A 21187-nucleotide genomic window follows, 5' to 3' on the forward strand; every position below is an offset into this window, starting at 1 on the left:
TCCAAGTACGAATGATGGCGTGCACAGTGGCGGATTCGTGGTTGGACTTACCAAGCTTACACAGAGATATAAAAACCTTACCAGGTTAATTAAGCAAGTTCTGTTCAATAGAATTGATGGGGAGAGGAGAATCCACTTTAAATACGAGAAGAAATTCAATCTTAGAATGGCATGCTGGCTGTGGCCTGCACTCCCAGGAAATGGTGCATTGCAGTAAGATGGAGGCCAGGTCTGAGGGTGATGTGCCTAGGGCTTTGTTTATCAGCTTGAGGGTGAAGACACCCCAACCCCACCCCCAAACTGCAGGAACCGGATTTGACTTTCTTGATGAAGTTCCTGGTATTGGAAGGGAAGTGACTTGATATGGAAGGATTTTCCGTGTTGCTATGCCGAACACACAAATCCTCCCAGGGAGAAAGGAGCCCAGTCCTCCATATAAGTAAACCTTGTAGACATTGGAATGTTTATGTTTGGCCCAAAATGGCTCTGGTTTTTTACAGAGCTGTAAAGCGTATTTAACTCCCAAATATAAAGCACTTCTTGACTACCGTTTCATAGCTTCATAAAAAGAGGCTCAGCTGCGTAGGTGCCTTGCTGTTGTCATCCCCTATCTTTTTACGCAAGTCTGTTTCCTGATATTGTTATTCCAGTGGAAACAAACGAACCCAGTATAAACTACCTCTTTTACAAGCGGCCATAAGAAGGCCCAAAGACAATAAGGAGCCTCTGCATTTATATTTTTAACCTAAGATTGCTGATCTAACTAGCAGGGAAGCAAAGTCGCTTTAATTATGAATGTTTTTCATTGTGGTTGGGAGTGTAAGTCAGTAACAGATGTTCATTTTCCCCAGCTCAACTGTTTTTAATTCCTTCTCAAACATGGAGAGAGAAATCTTTAAACATTTGCCAAAGTTCAATTAGCATGCCTGGCTGATGGTGGAAAATGCCCTACTTTGTTCCTGCTCGGCCGTCTACCTGCCCCGGCTGCCCGTGCCACAGAGCACAGGGAGAGGGTCCAGCTGGCATGAGTTTTATGACCACAAAGTTAATTTGCAGAGAAAGCCTTTGGCAGGGAGGGGTCTGTTCACCATTTTATATATTTACTTATTTACCTTTTCCAGTTATAAATAAAATTGCACCATAAAACATTGTGGTGTAATGGCAGGAAACCCAGCGTGCGTTGGTGTTGTTCTGCGAGGTCTTAATGGCCCGCTCTCTGCATGTGCAGAGTTGCAGGCATCGTGTGTAAGAGTATGTTTATGGCCGAGGCTGTGGACTTGGTTTATCGTGTTTTTCCTGTGTCGTGTGAAACAGATGACTGTTCATTAAAAGACCTTTTTCTGTGGAGAACAGGATTTTAGGGGAAGAGCTGATGTCGGGATGGATTTCCAGAGGCTGTGGGCCTGGACCCACTGTGTCTGGAAAGTCTCGATAGCAAGGTGGACAGTGTGGTTTGTAGCCGCTTGCCTCGCACTCCAGACACACTGTCTCCATGTATTTAGTGAGACCGTGTGCACGGAGCAGAAGCAAAAGTTAAGTGAAGGACATATCTCCAGACAGATGAGACAGGCATACCACAGAGAGGTAAATGCAGTCAGTCTGCTAAGGTAGAAGAACTGCTGTCTGCCCCAATCACATGCTTCTAAGTCTAGAATCCACCCTCAAAATATTGGGGCCGTGATATAATTTACGTATAGGGTTTAGCTTTCTAAACTGTCATTTTTATAAAAATGTAATCACAGAGCCAGGCAGTGGTGGCACATGCCTTTAATTCCAGCACTCGGGAGGCAGAGGCAGGTAGAGCTCTGTGAGTTTAAGGTCAGCCTGGTCTACAAGAGCTAGTTCCAGGACAGGCTCCAAAGCTACAGATAAACCTGTCTCAAAAAAAAAAATGTAATCACAGAAAACACTTCTCCCAGATGTTGAAGCTAACAAGGGCGCCCCTGAGGTGGCTGAGATGACCATGTGCACAATGACGTGGAGTCACTTGGCCTGTACTAGCTGAGTCCCCACCAAGACTTCCTGAGGAGATGCTCACTGATCCTCACTGAGATATTGGAAAATGCTTCTCTGCAATCTCTGGCACACAGGTTGCCCCTTGGAAAATTCTGTCTAAATTACAACCTAAGGGACTCACAAGGGGTTGTTGGTTCACCTTGAGACAAATGGAACATTCTCCTTATGGAGCAAGACAAAAACAAGGGAAGGAACTAGACTAGAGTTGAGGGCTGCAATATGACCATCTATTAAATGGGATGCCTCTGCTTCCCCAAGGGTGATCTAGGTGTGTCCGGGCTAGACTCTTTTGAATATACGGATCATTTGTGCTTGGCACTGGTCATGGACTGATGAGCAGAGGAAAGATGGAGTGGTTTTGACTGAGCAGTGGAGTGAGCACTTGGCACTGTCAGCTTTTGCCTTTTGATTTCCATGAGATTCAAAAGGACTGAGCCTCCCCACTTTCAGGTGAAGAATAAGTGTTCTGAGAGGATGTGTTGCCTTCCTGTTCTCCATGGAATCAGGAGCATCTTTACCTGCAAGGCTCATCTGGGACTGTGTGAGCACGGCCCTAGCTGCTGTGGAAACATGAGCTGTGCTGCAGATTTTGAAAGGAATCGCTCACTAGCTGAAGCTCAGATTCAGGAAAATGAGTGGGTGGTTGTCTGGGTAGACAAATCCTAGAGGAAGGGCAGCGTGGTAAAAGTGTATCTCCTGACTTGTGGATGCTAGCTTTCCATTTGTGTGATACAGAAAGCTAGATGGCAGGACATTGGAGTGGTGTTGACAACTTTGCTGTGAATCCCCATGGGGTGACTGCCAAGGACAGGTCACATTGGCAGGCCTTGTCATGTCCTCTTCGGAAAGAAGGTTGGTGTAGGTCCTGAGGGCCTCTACCCTTGGAATTTTATTTCAGTGACCTAATGGTGCTGGCATAGGATGATCCAAACTGGTGGAAGGATTAGAATTATAGGCAGAAAAACAGAAAACAGAGCCCCGGACTCTTAGAACTTAAAACCGATCTAGAAGACATTCACGGAAGAAGCCATATTGTGAGCAGAGGAGACTGGCGAGATACTCAGGGCTTGGGCCGCAGGACATGGAGATGAGCTGGGAAGACATCACCTTCAAAACCCCAGAGAAAGGTGAATCAAAGGGTTTTGACTGTGGGTAGGAAGGTAGTGCCGGAGCGGGGCGTCTAAAAATGAAGCATGAAATTCAAACCAAATTTGCGTGGAAGGTTACTCTGGATAGAAGCACATTTCCAACTCCAGGAGGGACAAAAGACAGGGCATTGAGACACTGCCTTTGTTGCTGGATTTCTATTTGTGGGGTTCCCATGCAAAGGCCTCTTCCTACTCCAGGGTGATAATGGTGGGTGGGTATCTTCCTGGCCTGCCCTGCCCTGTGCGATTCCCAGAAAAAGGCTAAAGCAACCCTCAGGTCTTCCGTGGGATTGCCACACAGGGAAGCGGCCCCCACAGAAGCATGGGTCAAGCTGTTATCTGTCCTATAAACAAGGAGAGGAAGCAGGCTCAGCTGCCATGTTTCCACCTCTGATCTGGTACCAGTGGGACCAGCTGTCCCAGGTCACAGAAGACTCTGGCCTGTCCTTCTCCATTTGTGTAAAACAGCTCCCATGCAAACTAGCTGCAGGCCTTTGGAGCAGGAAGAGGTTTGAGCACTAGGGACTTGCATTCTTCCAGTAAATATGTCATTCATCCCATTTCCACGGAAGCCTTTGCATGGTTGATGGGGCTTCCCTTATTTTTATTGTTACTTGCTTGGGGACTGATAGGTGTAGTTTATCAGGTCCCAGCTGTTCCTGTTTACTGCCTTTCAGAGAGGTCTAATAATAAACTCTTAGACCGGTCAGAGTCTGGGAAACCCGAGCTTATCTTCATGTGGCACTGATGTGGCACCCTCTGTCTGCCGAGCTGTTTTGTGACAAACTGAGAAGCTGTGGCCTAAGAATGCAGAATTTGTTGTCCAGCTTTGACCGTATCCACAAGGACCCTGAAAGGAAGAGGTGAGGGCAGAAGGGAGAAAAGTGCCCAGCTGCCCTGTTCTGGAGCCGGGTGTGTTGTTGACATGTGATGGCCCACCCAGGTCTGTATTGCCCACACTGACTCTGCTGTCACCACTGCCAGCTAGCACTGTCTGCGTGTTTCCTTTTCCAGGGGTTATGGCTGGGGGGGGGGGGGCGGCGTTGAAGGTGTCACCAGGTCCCTCAGAGCCACAGACAGTTTTCTGCTTGGTGGTCTGGGTTAAAGAGCCCAGTTGGGACTCACAGGCCATCTTGCATCAAAGGTGATACTTGTGTGTCAGCTCTCACAGCATCTCTTGAGTCACCGTGAAATCAGCTGGGCCCTGGTGTGGAGAAATGCCGTCTTCTGAGAAGCAGCCCCATACCTCACCCTGGCTGTAGAACACATCTCATGGTGGTTTGGACCATGGGAGATGACAGAGCCATCTGACTATGCTGGAGTAAGCCTTTCTACAAGGGTTTGACCAGCATGGCCACACTAGGTGGATGAGTCTGGAGGTGGCATCAGGCAGCAGGAATAGCACAAGCTCCAGCTTGGGCAAACACAATCAAGACCCTGGAGAAAGGAGGGTGGGACAGAAGGATCGAGCCCCCAGCGAGGCAGGGACCCTACAGCAGAGCTGAAGCCTGTGCCTGGCAACCCAGGTTCCAGCCATGCCTGTGACCTCGAGCAGCAGAGCTGGTCATCTGTACCACCCAGCAGGGCTCCTGATGACCCTAGATCTTGATAAAGCTAAAGAGCAGCATCCAGTCTACTTGACTTAGTTTGAGAAAACGTGTCTTCGCAGTGAAAGCGCTAGCTGTGAGCAGCAAGGTCTGAGCACTCAGTTGCTCCCCAGATCTGTGGGGTGGGGTCGACAGCACGAGGAGAAGGTAGAAAGTACAGTAGTGAGCTGTCCAAGGCTGTGGAGTTGAATCCTAATGAAGCCTGGGGCTAGGCTCCTCGTGTCCTCTCATGACCATGGGAGATCTTGCTAAGGAAACAGAAGCACAAATGAAAGCATCCTCAGAGTCACTGGGGACTCTTCCTGAGACCCCAGCCTTCTCAACCTGTCCCCCATGCCACATCAACTAAGGAGTGAGCATGGGGTGGGCCATATTGCCATCTTGCCTCTTGTGAATTGCACTTGCATTTTAGAGCATGCTTTCAGCAGTCTCTTGAATGGGAAATTCTTGCCCTTCCAGCTTCTCCCAGTCACTGTTTCCCAGTTTGACATCCTCGTGACATTTGACTGACATGCAGCCTGGCTGAGGACACACAGGACGCCTGCCTGGTACACACAGTGAATAAAACAGCATCACTGGTGCTGTTAGGAAGCCAAACAGGCTCCTTAAACATCAGAAGTACTCTCATAAAACTCATTTTTCATGCAGCACGGGCTGCAGTTTCCACATGGGACAAAGTGTGAAACTCAGCTTTTATGGGAGCGCTCTGAGATGGCCATGAACTCGCCGTGACTCTCACATTCTTCCCTAGGGAAGCAACTTCTTTTCTGTTGGGGCACATTTTCAAGCATGGGCTCTGTCTGCGGTGAGACAGTTACCCCTTTGCAGTGGAAGCTGGGCTTGCTTGCTGACAGGCTCCAATTATTTCTCCTCTTGGTCCCCGCAATACTTTCTCACTGTCACCTCCCTTCCCACAACTCCTTGTGAGCTTTCTCTCAATGACTTCTTGGAGGGTGTACCCACACATAATTAGACATGGCAGCCCTGGCCCTGTCGTAAGCTTTGGCCAGAGGTTTAGCGCTGCCGAGAAAGGATACAATTCCAACAGTGTAAGCTCGCCTTGTGCCCAGACCTGCGGTCATTCAGTGACCCCTCAGGCTGGAGGTGGTAGCCCAGGCCTGTGGTCCCAGTACTTGGGAGGTGGAGGCAAGAAGTTCCCGAGTTCAAGGCTAGCCTCGGCTACAGGAGATCACGCCTTTAAAGACAAATGTAAGCCCTCTCCTTCACTCTGGCCCACCGCTGCCCTTGCACGTTTCATGGTGTGATAGTGAACTATGTGACTGCTCACAGATGCACTACTCATCAGAGAGATGAGGTGTTTATCCCCAGGTATCCAACAATATGAGTGAATTCTTGAAAATATAACCCTGAATTTAATAGAGTTAATATAATTCAACAGAATTCTAAATCATCATTGTAATTTTCAAAAGCTTTCTAAATTAGCATCTATTAGAAAATAAGCCGTATCTTAGGCACTCTATTTATTTTTGGCAGATAATTCTAACCAAATTTGTTCCTCCTGACACATACACACATGTGCATGAATGCACACACATACACTTACACACATGCTCTGTGGTACTAGATGGTCATCCATGAGGGAAATACTTTACCACTGAGCCACATCCCGGCCTCTTAACAAGAGCATTTCTTCTTCAGCTTTGTGGCTCTTTAGTTATTTCAAGCCCAGTAAGTTTAAAATATTAACGGAAACAGGAATCCTACCCAGCACTGGTATAATGTATAACTGTGTGGCAGAAATGGACTGGAGACTTACATACACTACATCATCCAGTCTTCACAGCAGCCCTTGAGCTCAGCCCCGGTGTTATCTCCAGTGTCGGGTGAGGAAAGGGAGGTGTAAAAGGTGGGGTGGTGAGGCCACAGCAATCAGGCATTGTAAGAAAGCCCAGATCTTCCCAGAGGGCTGCTCGTGAGGCCCTGCCCCCTTCTCCCAGCTTGGTTGTTTGCTTTGATTTTTGCAGTAGTGCTAACCTGGTTTCATGGAAAGGTGTGTGTGTGTGTGTGTGTGTGTGTGTGTGTGTGTGTGTGTGTCTGCATGCCTGTGTGTGCACATGTGTGCCTGTGTATATGGGTGGTGTGTCCGTGTGCCTGTGTGTGTGCACACATGTACTCTCACCCCCTTGTACATACTCTGACACATTTCATGTGTTCCTTATTCTATCATATAAAATTCTAGTGTCTACTTGCCTAAGTATTATTACCAAATACCTACATGGACTATATCTTGGAATGTCATTCTTCAATACTCCAGGTTCTGCATGGATTTTCTTCTGCCCCCAAGAATGGGCTGAAGACCAGCTCAGACAAGGAATGAGAGGAAAGTAAGAGAGTGGTCCTTCCAGAAGTCATCATATACACTACACACACTCGCATGCACACACACACACACACACACACACACACACACACATACCAGAACTTGGCTGTGAGCCTGGAAGGATGATGGAGGAGTCTGCTGGTACACCTGTGTTTACCCATACCCTCCTTCAAGTAAACCCCCCAGCTCCTTTGCTGTACCGTGCACTTATGTTTCCCTGGGTCTAACCCAAAGTACTGCCCCCAGGAGGCAGCTCACTCTTTAAGACATGACCTAGCAGCCCAGCCCTTACTTTTAGGCTGTCCAACTGGAAACTATGTCAAAGAATCCATACAGCACAACAACCTGGGGACAAAACAAAGATTCCTGGTCCCCCGAGGAGTCTCCCTCTAGTTTTAGTACTGGGGCTTGAACTCAGGACCTTCTGCATGCTAGGAGGCACTCTTTACTGCTAAGCCACAAACCAGACCTCCTCTCGCTTTTTATTTTTAAAGATTTGCTTTGTTTTTAATTGTATGTTGGTTGGGGAAGGGTATGTGCTCATGAGTGCATACGTCCACAGATACCAGAGGCATCCTATATCCCTGCAGTTGGACTTACAGGCCACCATCGTGAATTCTGGGAATGGAATTCAGGTCTTTGAAAGAGCAATAAATGCTCTGAACTGCTGAATCATCTTTCCAGCTCCTGATTTTGTTTTTATGACATGGTCTCACTAAGTTGCCCAGGCAGGCCTTGAACCTGTGATCTTCCTGTCTCAGTCTCCAGAGTAGCTGGGGTTATAGGCCTGTGTCACCATGCCTGGTTGTGTGGCCATTCTTAATGAAGAGAACAGTTCTGTGTGGCCGTTGGTTACCAGCGTTCCTAGAGAACAAAACCAGACTGAGCCAAAGGCAAACAAAGACACCCGAGAACCTGGTGAGGAGCGCGAAGGGCCAGGGTCCCAAAGGCGATTGTCATCCGTGAGGCTCCAGTCTCCTCCTTCCTAAAACTGGGGAGTCGTATTGGCAGCAGCTCACTTTCCTAGCTTGCTGGCTATGATCCCTCCAAAAGTACCTTTGCTTTCTTTGCTAGCCTTAAATTCATAACAAGTGTCTGGTAATATTCTCTATTTAAGAAAGGAGTTCTATGAACTGAAGTGCTGATGGTCAAAAATGGTTTCAAGGTTTTGAACGTTCATGTAAGAAACTATATTCTGCATTAAGACACACACTCACATACGCTACAGCAAGTTTCTGAATAAGTATATTTCTGTCCTTCCATGTCATTTGGTAGATATCAGTCATGCCCTTCTAAAATGATTTCTGAGCCACAACCTGTCACTTAATATTGCCTGAGTGGTCATGACTCAGGAACCTTCATACAGCTTCTCTGTGTCTTTAGTAGCAGCTAGAAAACCAAGGTGAAAAGTCACAATGACATGCCACACAGTGAATTAGTGGGGTTGCTGATGGCTAGTCATAGATAGGCAAGGTGATGTAATTTCTTATAATCCAGCTTTTCTTAAAACGGTATGGAATTTTTAGACATGAGACAGGCTATCACATGTGGGAGGGATAAAGGAGACAGTATTTCCTTGTATTTCCTTTCTCCTGACTCAGGATGGAGAACACAGAAGTGACCGCATGTAGTACATTGGGAGAAACTGGGCTGGGCTCTGCAGGAGGGAGACTCCTACTGGGGACAGAAGCCACACTCCAGCCTCCTGGCAGCACAAATCTACTTCAGAGCACTGAAGAAACTCCACAGGGAGTTTACTTTCTTTGTGGCAAAAGTAAGCCACTGGGTAAGAAAACATCCCTGCCTCAACTGCTGGTAGTATGCTGTCCTAATTAGACAAGCAGGACACAAAATATCCTGCTTCACAGAAAAGTCTTTTGGATATGCTAGGCCTATAGGTCAAAGATGGATGCCCCAGTGTTGTAGAGAAACTGTGGGTGACTGTCCAGGCAGCCAGCTGTTTCTGTCATTACTCGCGTTTTTTTGGAAGTCGCTTGCTCGCACTTCCGGCTTACTCAGTATTATTTCCTTCTTGGGTCTCTGAGGGAGTTGAAGATAAGATAGTTATAGTTTATCAGACATAGAAAGTAAGTTATAATAAAAAGTAAATTACGTATATGACATTGGACTCATCAAGATAGGATAGATATGGAGTATTTTTTCTGAATTTGTCCAATGCAAATGGTCTAGACATCATTGATGTATTTATTGCCTGTATATATTATATATAGTCACTGTACTTATTGTATATAGTTTTCTTAGTTATAGCCTTCTTTTTTATTTTAGACAAAAAAGGGAAATATAGGGGCATTTCAATTGTATTTTAATAAATAAAGCTTGCCACCCCAACCAGTTTGAGTCCTAAGTGAGAGGAAAGTGCAGAGGCCTGCTTAGGCATTTTGTTGTTTTCATATTTTTCTGAGAGCATAACCCTTGTACACTGATTATCTTCCTGTTTCATTGTGAGACTGCTTCCAAGTCAGTTTCTCATTCTCAGGTGTGGAGATGAATAACCTTGATCTTGATCTCTGATTAAGCCTGGTGCCCTGGACTCTGGTAACAGCCATCCTTCCCACTCTGCTGTGGAGGATGAAGATGAAGTTTCTAGATCCTTCCAGCAGCCTTGGCCCTTAGGACAACATCCCAGGTGGCACTGTGCTCCCCTTGCAGACCAGGCAGCAGTGGAGAGACTCGCGTGACTTGTAGGAAGAGCTACTGCTCAACCATCTTACGAATTCATGATTTTTTTTTTTCCTTTGCCAAAACTGGCACCATGGAATGTCTCAGGGAACTGAACCTCTCTGTCCCAACTGCCACTCAGAACCTGTGACTCGGATGCCTGTATGTCTTACCTGGGCCTTCCTCGCTTGGGCCTTGGACTTGTGTTACTTTTCCCCCACAGAACAGCATTACGTATTTTAAGGCCATGGCCCAGTGTCTGAGGGTCTGACTTTTGCCCATTACCTCTGTCTCTCATTTATTTGTACACTACACCTATTGTTGTCTACTGTATGCAAGCCCTTCTGACACCCTAAGAATTTAGCCAAGTAGTTATTTTAGTGGATATAAAGATGAAGTTACTCTGGGGACAGAAGTTGTACCTGCAGGACAGTGGCTCCTGTGTGCAGGCAATGCCCAGTCTGCATCTTTCCCTGGCAGATATCCTATGACTCTGGAATCTGGAGCATTTTAGGGTCTCCAGTGCAAACCAAGCTTCATTTCACAGCTTCACAAAATGACCTTTCCAGGACTCCCTGCCAAACCCCTGGCCTCAGTGGCTTCCTTAACCATAAAGGAAGATTATACAATCCTGTATTCTTCTTGACTCTAAATCCAAAACCACATAGCTGAAGCTGACAAGTTCCTCTGCATGTTGGGCTGGAACCCAGCCTCCTCCTTGAATTACATTTACATAAACTTTCCACTGTTGATGGCTTCCTTTGCTGCTTAAACTTCCCTTTAATTATTTTTCAAAAGTTGGAAGCTTAGCTGAATGGGGTCTTACTCTGAAGTCAACATTCACTTTATTCCATTTTGAATCAGGCCTTCTTTAAGCATTTTGTCTTCTTTAAACATTTTGTCTTCTTGCAGATAGGACTTGGCTCCAGCATTACATTTTCTTATATTCTTTTTCTCCTCAAACTGAACATTTTAAATTTCTCTTTGTAGATCTGCATAAAAGTGACCAGTAATAGCCATATGAGTTGTAGAGAGTTGGTCCATCATGGTGAGAAGCAAGTAGGCATAGCACCGGAACAGTAGCCGAGAGTTTTACATCCTGATCTGCAGACAGCAGGCAGAGAGACTGGGCTTGATGTGGGCTTTTGAAACATCAAAGCCGGCTGACTCCCAGTGACTTACCACCTCCAACAAGGTCACCCTACTTCAGCAAGGCCACATCTGCTCCAATAAGGCCGCAACTCGGAGTCCTCCCCAGACAGTTCCAGTAATTGGTCTGGTGCGTAAGCCTTCAAACGCATGAGCTGTTCTCATTCAAACCACTGGCAGAGTTCAAAGAAAAAATATGCAGGAATGGAAATGAACCTCTCTATAGACAATTTTAGAATAAAGCCCTCAGTGGGGGAAAATTGGAGATTGAAAAAATTAAAGTAAGGGCTGGACCAATGAGATGGCTTAGCAAGTAAAAGTGCTGGCTGTACAGGCCCGGAACTCAGGTTTGGGTCCCGGAGCCCACAGAAGCACAAATCTGAGTGTGGTGGTACACAAATCACTCCAGCACTCCTGCGGCACTCGGAGAGAGACAAGAGAGCCACCTAGAAGCTCACACGGGATAGGGCAGCAAAGGCGAGAAAGAGAGTTCTCAATAAGGTGAAAAGAGCAGATGGACCTCCACATATGTGCTGCAGCACACGTGCTAAGGCAGGTGCACACCCACCTTTACACACATTCGAGTAATAAGACACACACTCAGAAGTGAAAGGTAAGAGAGCAGCTCAGAGAGAGAGCACTTGCCCAACACGTACATGGCCGTAGGCTCATGCCCAATGCTACAGACAAACAACAAAGAAATGATTTTATATATATATATATATATATATATATATATATATATATATATATATGAGAGAGAGAGAGAGATCGGAGAATAGGGCCTGGGAAAGACGGACCAGTGAGACAAGCGTGCATTCTTCAAGCATGCAGACTAGAGTTTGGGTCCCCAGCCCTCACATACAAAGATGAACATGGCTGTCCATGCCTGTAACCTCAGCACTGGGAACAGAGGTGGGCAGATCCTGGTGGCTCAATGGCCGGCCAGCCTAGCCAAAGCTGTATGTTTCAGGTTCAATGAGAAACCCCGACTTGAAAGAAGGAATACGGCGGACAGCAATAGAGGGACACACTCAGCCTCCACATTCACACACAGGCACACGCACTGCGCACACAACTGAAGGTAGTCTTGGAGGCCTAACATTTGAAAAAAGAGAGTGTCCAGAAAGATAGAAGACAGAGAACCTTGAGAAAGGGGTCAGCACACCTGGGGGACACAAAGAGATGGCCAGGTGTGGGTGAAGCCAAACCCCAGGACAGAAGCCACCAAAGTCTGGCCTGGAAGGGAATAGTTGGGTCAGGGTTAGAACGAGAGGGAGCGTGTGCAGAGAAGTGGATTATGGAGAACAACAAAGCCCAGAGAGGGAGGTGGGTGGGTGCTGGTGATGAGTGTCCAGCTCTGCTGGAGAGTTTGCGTTGAATTCTGGGAAGCAGTGTGGGATAGTGGTTTGGAACACGTGCTCAGGAGTCGAACATAGACCTTGTTCTACCACAGAGGAGTCTTGTGACCTGCATAGGTCATTCTGCCTCTGTGAGCCTGTTTGAAATAATATGAAAAGAATCTAATCAGATATGGTTGTACACACCTGTGATCTCATCACTCAGGAGACTGAGGCAGGAGGATCACATGTTCAAGGCAAAGCTGAGCTACATAGTAAGAACCTGTCTCCAAAATAAATAAAAATTATTATTAAGTAAGCAGACCTTGATAGGCATGCTTTCAAGGGCTCAAACCAGGGAGTGAGCCAATTTCCTTTAGAGTCCTTGTTTTCCAGCTGCCCTGACCAATTGAGCCTCCATGTTCTGCTGGCCCAAGATCAGTACCCTGCCTTTGCTCTCCCCCACCCCCGCCTGCCTCCCTCCACCTCTAAAATTTTACATAGTTTCTTTTGGATTGATTTATTTGGCACATTCTCAGACTAGCCCTCAAACTCAGCATCCTTGCCCTTCAACCTCCTGTACCAGAAGAATTCAGGAGTCACCACCACCAGGCTCCCTTCTCTTGGGTCTCACAGGTCTGTCCAACCCCCGGGGTGGCCACAGCTAAGCATAGAAATGATGAAATACAAGTCAAGATTTGGGGAACTGGCTTGTTACGTGGACGTTTTATAGGCATTTTGATCTTTCGTTTGATTTTCCTGTTTAAAAAACATTTTATTTATTTTTCTTAAATAAATGGTTATTTTCTAAATTTTTATTTTGCACGTAGAGGTGTTTGGTCCATGAAGCTCTTGGATGCAGTGCTTAAAGAGGCCGGAAGGGGACACCAAAACCCCTGGAATTTGCCATGTGGGTGCTGGGAATTGAACTTTGGTTCTCAGAAAGAGCAATCAGTGCTCCTAACCACTGAGCCAGCTCTCCAGTTCCTTTAAAATACTTTGAAGCTTAAAACTGCTAAAACAGGAAGGTGGATATAATTTGTTGAAATGTGTAGAATTTGACTGCCATCAGCTCTCAAACATATTTTATTTTAGAACTTACATTTTGGCTGTTATTTGATACTGTTTGAATATTTACAAATATTTGTTAAGTAGATTTATAGGCAGAAACATTTAGCAATTAATATAAGCAAGTGCAAATAGTTCTTAAATTTTCTTCTTCTTCTTCTTCTTTTTTTTTTTTTTTTTTAGAAAGTTCTTGCTGAGTGTGGTAGTGTGTGCCTGTGACCCCAGCTCTGAGAGTCATTTTCAAACCCAGCCTGCTCTACAGCCAGCCAGGGCCACATAGCGAGGCTCTGTCACAGAACGAAACGCCTGGGGCTGGAAAGATGGCTCAGTCGGACGGACGAGTCCATCCTGTCCTGGCGGAGGACCCAGATTCAGGTCCGAGAACACACAACAGGAGGGCCACTCTGGCTCAATGTCGCACTCATGGACTTGCATTCACGTACAGACACACTCACACACATAACTAAAAATAAAAATAATCTTTAACCAAATGAGCAAACACAAAAACAGTCCTTGCCTAAGTGTGATAGTACAAGCCTATACTACCAGCACCCAGGGAATGAAGACAGGAGGATCCCAAGTTCAAATCTAGCCTGCACTACCTAGTAATATCTCAAACAAATAACAACAAAAAGCAAAAACAAACTTAAAAAAACAAACAGCCCTTTTTATTTTAAAGTTCGGGCAACAATGATGTGAAATAAGGTGTTGGGTGTTTCTGTTTTAAGAAGTTGGCAAGTGAAGTTTTTTGTTTTTGTTGTTTCTGTAAAGATTGTATGGGGGTCAGGAGTGGAGGTTGGGGCTACAGGAATGGTTCCCTGGTTACAGATACATACTGCCCTTGCAGAGGACCTGCGTTCTATTCCTAGCGCCCACACTGGAAAGAAAGCTCACAACTGCCTGTAACTCTTTAGATCTCAACACATGACAAGGCAGACATCTCCACAAAAACCTGTTACCTGAGCTCTAAGAGGGGTCAAAACAGGATGCTTGCTAGGGAGGGGTAGTGACATCCCATAATGAGCTGAACCTGGGAGCAAGGAGGTGAAATTTTCCAGGGCAGCGCATGGTCCCAGAGGAGGCACTGGTGTTCCTCGTCATCCTCCCCAGCTGGACTGTTGCTTCACCTACAATGAAGTGGGTTGTTGCTGATGAACTGATTAGTGGTAGACCCGTGGTGGGCAGCGGAGTGTCCTGCTGATATGTTTGCTGGAACCTGACGCCCAGCTGGGTCTGAATTTGCTGATACCGCAGTTACCACTGCTGCGTGAATATTCATGACCTTCCGTGGCACCTCTGGTATCTGGAAAGGCTGGCTTATCTTTGTCCAGATGTCACTATTATGTTTAGAACTACAGAAGATGACTGGGGCTTTCTGTGGTGATAAAGGGCTCCGCAAAGGGAAGCAAGACCCGAGAGTGGAGGAGAAAGGACAAGATTAGAAATGGCTGTGGCTGGCCCGTGAGAACAAATGGCAGAAACAGCTGGGCTTGTGTACAGTGACAAGGGTCTGCCCGGATGGCGGCTGTGAGCAGGTGTGTGGGCATGGGGACCACCTTGACATTTTTCATGGGATTCACAGAACCGATTTCTTAGAAAACCTTTGCTGACAGCCTGTGGGAGTTTCTCGGCTGTCCTGAGGAAAACGAGTGTGCCAGCCCAGCGCCTCTCTACTAGCTCTCCCATCTCCCTAACTGGAAATGCTGCATGAGCAACCAAGGCCCAGAAGCCCTCGTTCTCTCCCTCCCAACTCCTGCCCTGCCTACCCTGGGCCCCTGTGGTGTGGATTGTGAAACTGGGGGATATAAGGGTGGAAAATTCAACCGAAGTAGATCAGAACTGCTTTGTTTTCTGTGCAACATAGCAGGTTACATTATGTTTCTTGTGGCCATCATGGTCACTGCTGAATTCTTGTCTAAGACACTCAAGCTCAAAGAAGTGTTGCTTGCCTGGGCTCACATGACTTCAGCCTGGCCCCACAGCCTGGACCTGGGCTGCACCGGAGATGGGAGATGGAAACACTGTCCCCTGCCACTGCTGAGCTAAGGCTGGCAAGGCCTGGCTTCCTGTAGACTGCCTCCTGCCCTTCCTTTGTTTGTGTGGTAGACGGTGATGGGAGGCCATGTTCATCAAGTGTGTAATATACTTAGAGCACATTACCCCATGGCCCTCTCCCCTTCCTCCTTTTCCTTATTCCTGAACTGACTTGCTTTGTCTTGTTTTGTTTGGTTTTTGAGACTGGGTCTTACTGTGTAGCCCTGGATGCTTGCCACTCACCATGTAGACCAGGCTGCCCTCGAACTCACAGAGATCCATCAACCTCTGCCTCCTGAGTGCTGGGATTGAAGGCATGAGCCACCATGCCCAGCCTCTGAGCTGGCTTTTCTGAAAGCATTATATGTTATATGAGTGATTTTTTTTGTTTACATTGCCGTCCATTTACTACCTGTCAACCGTCCTGTGCTGGGCGTGCTGCTGACGTTAGTTCTAATCTTCAAGCTGCAGAGAAGAAATGTGTACCACTTTTGTGGAAAATCAAAGCCAAGTAGCTTGTCCCTCAGCTAACAAAAGCCAGCATGCGTACCCCACTCTGACGACTGTTGAGTCTAGAAACTAACTGAACACAAACAGGTCCATCTCTACGTCACTCTCTTGTCCCAGACAAGGTGATGAGAGTCATGCTGTCCCCTTAGGGCGCTGTGGGGCAGCAGTGGCTCGGGTTATACATCCATCTGCCCAGTCCGGGCCTGCAGTGCCGCTCAGTTCGTCACTCTGCCTTTGACTGGGAAGTACCCTACATCATGACAGCCCTGCCTGTCTGCTCTGCCTGTGGCCCATGTGGTTTCCAGCACCTCTCGTCCCGCCCCTCTCAAGGTCCGGTTCCTTTTGATCCAGTTTAGTTTGAAAGTTTTATCTTCTACTGGGCTTCGTTAAGGGGCTTCCCCACCTCCTCCCCCAAGTTGTAAATGCTGAGTGCTTCTTGGTGTTCAGGTGAACAAATTAGCCCAATTAGATGGCCAAATTAGTCATTTTTACTTTCTGAAGTCCTGCCTTTCCAAATCACATTTACAGCTCTCTGAGCAGCAGTTTAAAGGACACCAGCATGTGGCCCTTGTTTAAGAGTAAAATGTCTTCTGCAATGCCCTACTTAGAAATAGCCTTAGGGAAAAAACGTAAAAGAAAAGAAATAGCCTTAGAGATTTGCTCAGGACAGACTGGGAAAGTGGCCAAGTGATATCCCAGTCATCTGGGGCAAGCATTTCCAAGCTTGCTCTTTTCTTTTAGGTGCTGGTGGGTAGGTGTTATCATCAGGTATAGCGGGACTAACTAAAACCCACTTTTAATTCCCAAGCCTCATTCTAGTAAAATATATTTCCTCTGCACCTTATCCTCTACCACTGCATACTCTCTACAAGAGCTGCTAGCAGGCACCCAAAGAGAAAGACTGTATCCTCCCTGAGTAAGTGCTGAAGAGCCAGCAAATGCAGACCTGAAGGGAGCTGGGGAGCTGTAGGCTTTAGGAAGCTCTGAAGGGACTGTGACACCCTTCATAGCTAATAGAGACACAGACTCACGGGAACTCCACAGGGCTCAGCTTCCGTCCCACCTCAGGCACTACAGGATTACACGAGGTAAAGCATGGCGCTCACGTGAAACATAGTAGGCACTCAATAAACGAGAAGTCCCCTCCTTCCCGGACCCTTTCAACTTTCCGCCTCAGATGATGGCGTCCTCGGCTGCTGGCTCAGCTGTTCTTCAAACAGTCTTATTAATGCCTATTAAAATGAAACCCAATAAAAATGCCAATATTTGGTGTTGAAATAATTGATGTCGCAGAGTGAGCCTATCAAGCTCCTAGGCAAGCCCCTGGTGCAATTTAGCCTCACACCTGGGGGATGAATTGTACAACTGTAATTGCTACTATATAATTCTTATTAATGTTGTGCTATAATTCCTATTTATTCCACGGGGCTTGTAAATGCATTAGGACTTGTCAACATATTATTTTACACTGTTTATGATCTGTAGAATTATGTCCTTCAGGGTTGTATTGTGCAGAAGTGAAAAGTCAGTGGCTTTGGGCCTCCCTCATTAGAAGGGTAGAATGGGAGCGCTGTTGAAGTGGTTCTCCGTCCGGCTGTCCTGAAGCCAGAAAAGCCAGTTCCAAATTCAGTTCATCTTTAGGAATATAAAAGGATCCATCTTCATTCTGAGTGGCGATTCAACAAGTCAGGTCTGCTGGGAAATGTGTATTCAGAAGGCAGGCGAGATAGGTGGGAAAGGAATGTGTTCTCTACCAGAAGCCAGACCTGCACCTTGGAACTCTTGGCATTTCTGCACTCCTTGCTCCCCGGCTTGGGGCCGCCACCCGTCAGTTCCATAATAGCCTCTATGCGTGTGTCCCTTCTTTTTTTTTTTTTTAAATATTTATTTATTATGTATACAATATTCTGTCTGTGTGTATGCCTGCAGGCCAGAGAAGGCACCAGACCCCATTACAGATGGTTGTGAGCCACCATGTGGTTGCTGGGAATTGAACTCAGGACCTTTGGAAGAGCAGGCAATGCTCTTAACCTCTGAGCAATCTCTCCAGCCCCCTTTTTTTTTGATTTTTCGAGACAGGGTTTCTCTGTGGTTTTGGAGCCTGTCCTGGAACTAGCTCTTGTAGACCAGGCTGGTCTCGAACTCACAGAGATCCACCTGCCTCTGCCTCCCAAGTGCTGGGATTAAAGGCGTGCGCCACCACCGCCCGGCGCGTGTGTCCCTTCTTAAGGGCAGGTCTATAATAGCCTTTTCAGGCTAAAGATCCGACACATGTCCCCTCTTAAGGGCAGATCCCTAAAATGCATGAAGCTCAGTTCCCTCCCAGAGCTGTTCAATTTTCTAGACTAGGAAAGCAGAAAACCAAGGGATGGAGTTCTACCCTTCAGCACGTCAGGATCAGGTGTATATGTTACTGAGAAGGGTTTGTCATTGTTGACTATTTGTGCTTGGACCTGTGAAGTGACCAGTGTCTCCTTCCTCAATCTCAAAGGGCCGAGGAACTTTCTATGCTCCTCCCTACTATTTCCTGTGTCTCTCTATATGTGTTGGGTCCTCTAAAACCCCCATGGCTAATTTTAGTCAGCTAGTAGCTAGCTCTGCCAATATCAAGGTAAACTTTACTGGCAGTCTCTAGAGTGTCAGAGTGCAATGAAAATATCCCATAACATTTCTCCACTTCTGTCTAAATAAAAAGGGGAGGTTTTAACTCTAACACAGTAAGACTATATACAATAAGAACAATTATCAAGTAAGAATTACATTCACAATGTCCAGTCTATTTGCATTTACAAATTCATAAAAAAAATGCTCCATTATCTATCCTATCTTGGTAAATCCAAAGTTTTGTACCTAATTCACTTTCTATCCTAACTTGTATTACCAACTCAAAATATTTTAGACCTCAAAACATTTTCATTTTTTATACAAATGAAATATCACTACAACCACCAATTATCTTCTTTACTTAATATGAAGTGTTTTGTTGTAGTTTTTAAAATAATTTATTTTAACTTTATTTTATGTGCATTGGTGTAAAGGTGTCAGCTCCCAGGGAGCTAAAGCTACAGGCAGTTGTGAGCTGCTATGTGGGTGCTGGGAATTGAACCTGGATCCTCTGGAAGAACAGCCAGTGCTCTTAACCATTGAGCCATCTCTCCAGCCCTCAAAACATTTTCTTAAACAATTTAATCACTCAACCTTAATCTCTCAACCTTATACACTTTATACCTTTTATGAATTTGGTAAATAAGTAAACTATAAAACTATAATTATTTATTCTTCAACACTACCAGAGACCCAAGAAGGATAAAATATTACCTGAGTAAACAGGAAGTACAAAGCAAACAGCTTCCAAAAGTATAGAAATGACAGAGACATCTGGCTGCCTGGACAGTTGCCAAAATTTCCTCTGTAACATTGGGGCATCCATGTTCAGTCTATAGGCCTAGACTATCTGACAGACATTTGTGTAAAGCAGGAATTTTTGAAAGACTTTCCAACCTTGTCTTGGCAAAGTTTGGCAGTAACCTTTTGTGTCCTGCTTGTCCAATTTGGACAGCATACTGTCAGCAGCTGAGGCAAGGGCAGCTTCTCTTAGATGCCCATCATCTTTTTTTGAAGTAGATTGGTGATGCCAGAAGCAGATGTGTCTCACTGTCATGAAAAACCTTATGTTATTAAAACACTTTAAATGCCATTGAAGATCATATATATATATGTGTTTGACTTTAAAAACATACCTAATATGGCCACAAATTTGATTGTTAGATGACTAACTACCTAACCTGTATGTACGTATGTATGTATGTATGTATGTATGTATGTATGTATGTATGTATGGTTTTTCAAAGCAGGATTTCTCTGTAGCTTTGAAACTTGTCCTGGAACTCGCTCTGTAGACCAGGCTGGCCTCAAACTCACAAAGATTAGCCTGTCTCTGCCTACCAAGTGCTGGGATTAAAGGCATGTGCCACCATTACCCGCCTTAACCTGTATTTCTTAATTATCCTAAATAGTTTATAATAATAAATTTCAAGAACTATAAATTTACATTAGATTGTTAAATGGGCTGCACAGGTACAATACCTTAAATAAGAGTAGAAAGATATATACAGTATAACAAAAATAACCTTAAATTTATATCAATATACAAAAATCCATACTAATGTAAAATATTTAAGACTAGTAGTTGCATTTTTAGTTTAAAAGTAGTTTCAATAATCTACTCTTTTATTCTATCATTTCTGTATACCCTCTTTTCAGAAAAAGGTGATCCAGCCTCTCACAATGCCTCTGTTATAGTTTCCTCAAAATTCTGCATCCAGAACAACTTCAAAGCTGCTAACTGAGATGGTTCAGCCTCACAGACTGCTCCAGCCAAGACTTCAGATAAGCCCTACATTTTCCCACCACATAGAGAATCCAACCTCCTTTGTTTTTTGTTTTTTTGGTTTTTTTTGGTTTTTTTTTTTTGGTTTTTCGAGACAGGGTTTCTCTGTGGTTTTGGAGCCTGTCCTGGAACTAGCTCTTGTAGACCAGGCTGGTCTCGAACTCACAGAGATCCACCTGCCTCTGCCTCCCGAGTGCTGGGATTAAAGGCGTGCGACACCACTGCCCGGCTCCAACCTCCTTTGTTTAGTTTTTTTTTTTTTTTTTCTGATCCTGTCCAGTAACAACTTACAACTAATCCCCCCTAAGCATAAGAAACATCGATAACCCACAGAATGACCAAAAAACACCCACCACCCCACCTCTTGGGAATGTGGACTTCTTGTTCTCTAGACTTCTTCCTGTTGTCTGGGAGCAACAGCATCTTTAGGGGACCCTGAGAAAACTGAGATGATGGTCAAGTCCTAGGGGAGCTAGCTGCATTCTTTTTTGTTTAGTCTCTATGTGGTGGGAAAATGTAGGCCTTATCTGAAGTCTTGGCTGGAGCAGTCTGTGAGGCTGAACCATCTCAGTTAGCAGCTTTGAAGTTGTTCTGGATGCAGAATTTTGAGGAAACTATAACAGAGGCATTGTGAGAGGCTGGATCACCTAGGCTACTTGTCTTCATTGGTGTCTGGTCTTTTTGTTCTGAAAATACACAAACCTTTAAAGGTAACCTATGTATCTGTATTAACACAAGTATGGAATATGCAGTGTGTTCAAATCAGTGTAATAAAAAGCTGAATGGCCAATAGCTAGGCAGCAAGTATAGGCAGGACTTCTGGGCAGAGAGAACTCTGGGAAGAAGAAAGGTAGAGTTGCCAGCAAGATGCATGATAGGAAGCAGGATGGGAGGAAGAGATAACA

The 21187-nt window shown here is 45.6% G+C and overlaps 1 protein-coding gene across 1 annotated transcript in view; it reads left to right on the forward strand.

Annotated features, from left to right (window-relative positions):
* The window catches only part of Jazf1 (JAZF zinc finger 1), a 309997-nt gene that overhangs the window by 279553 nt on the left and 9257 nt on the right, over positions 1–21187 (forward strand). The gene's annotated exons all lie outside the window — the stretch shown is intronic.

Source organism: Chionomys nivalis, chromosome 1 (assembly GCF_950005125.1).
Source record: "Chionomys nivalis chromosome 1, mChiNiv1.1, whole genome shotgun sequence".
NCBI lineage: Eukaryota > Metazoa > Chordata > Mammalia > Rodentia > Cricetidae > Chionomys > Chionomys nivalis.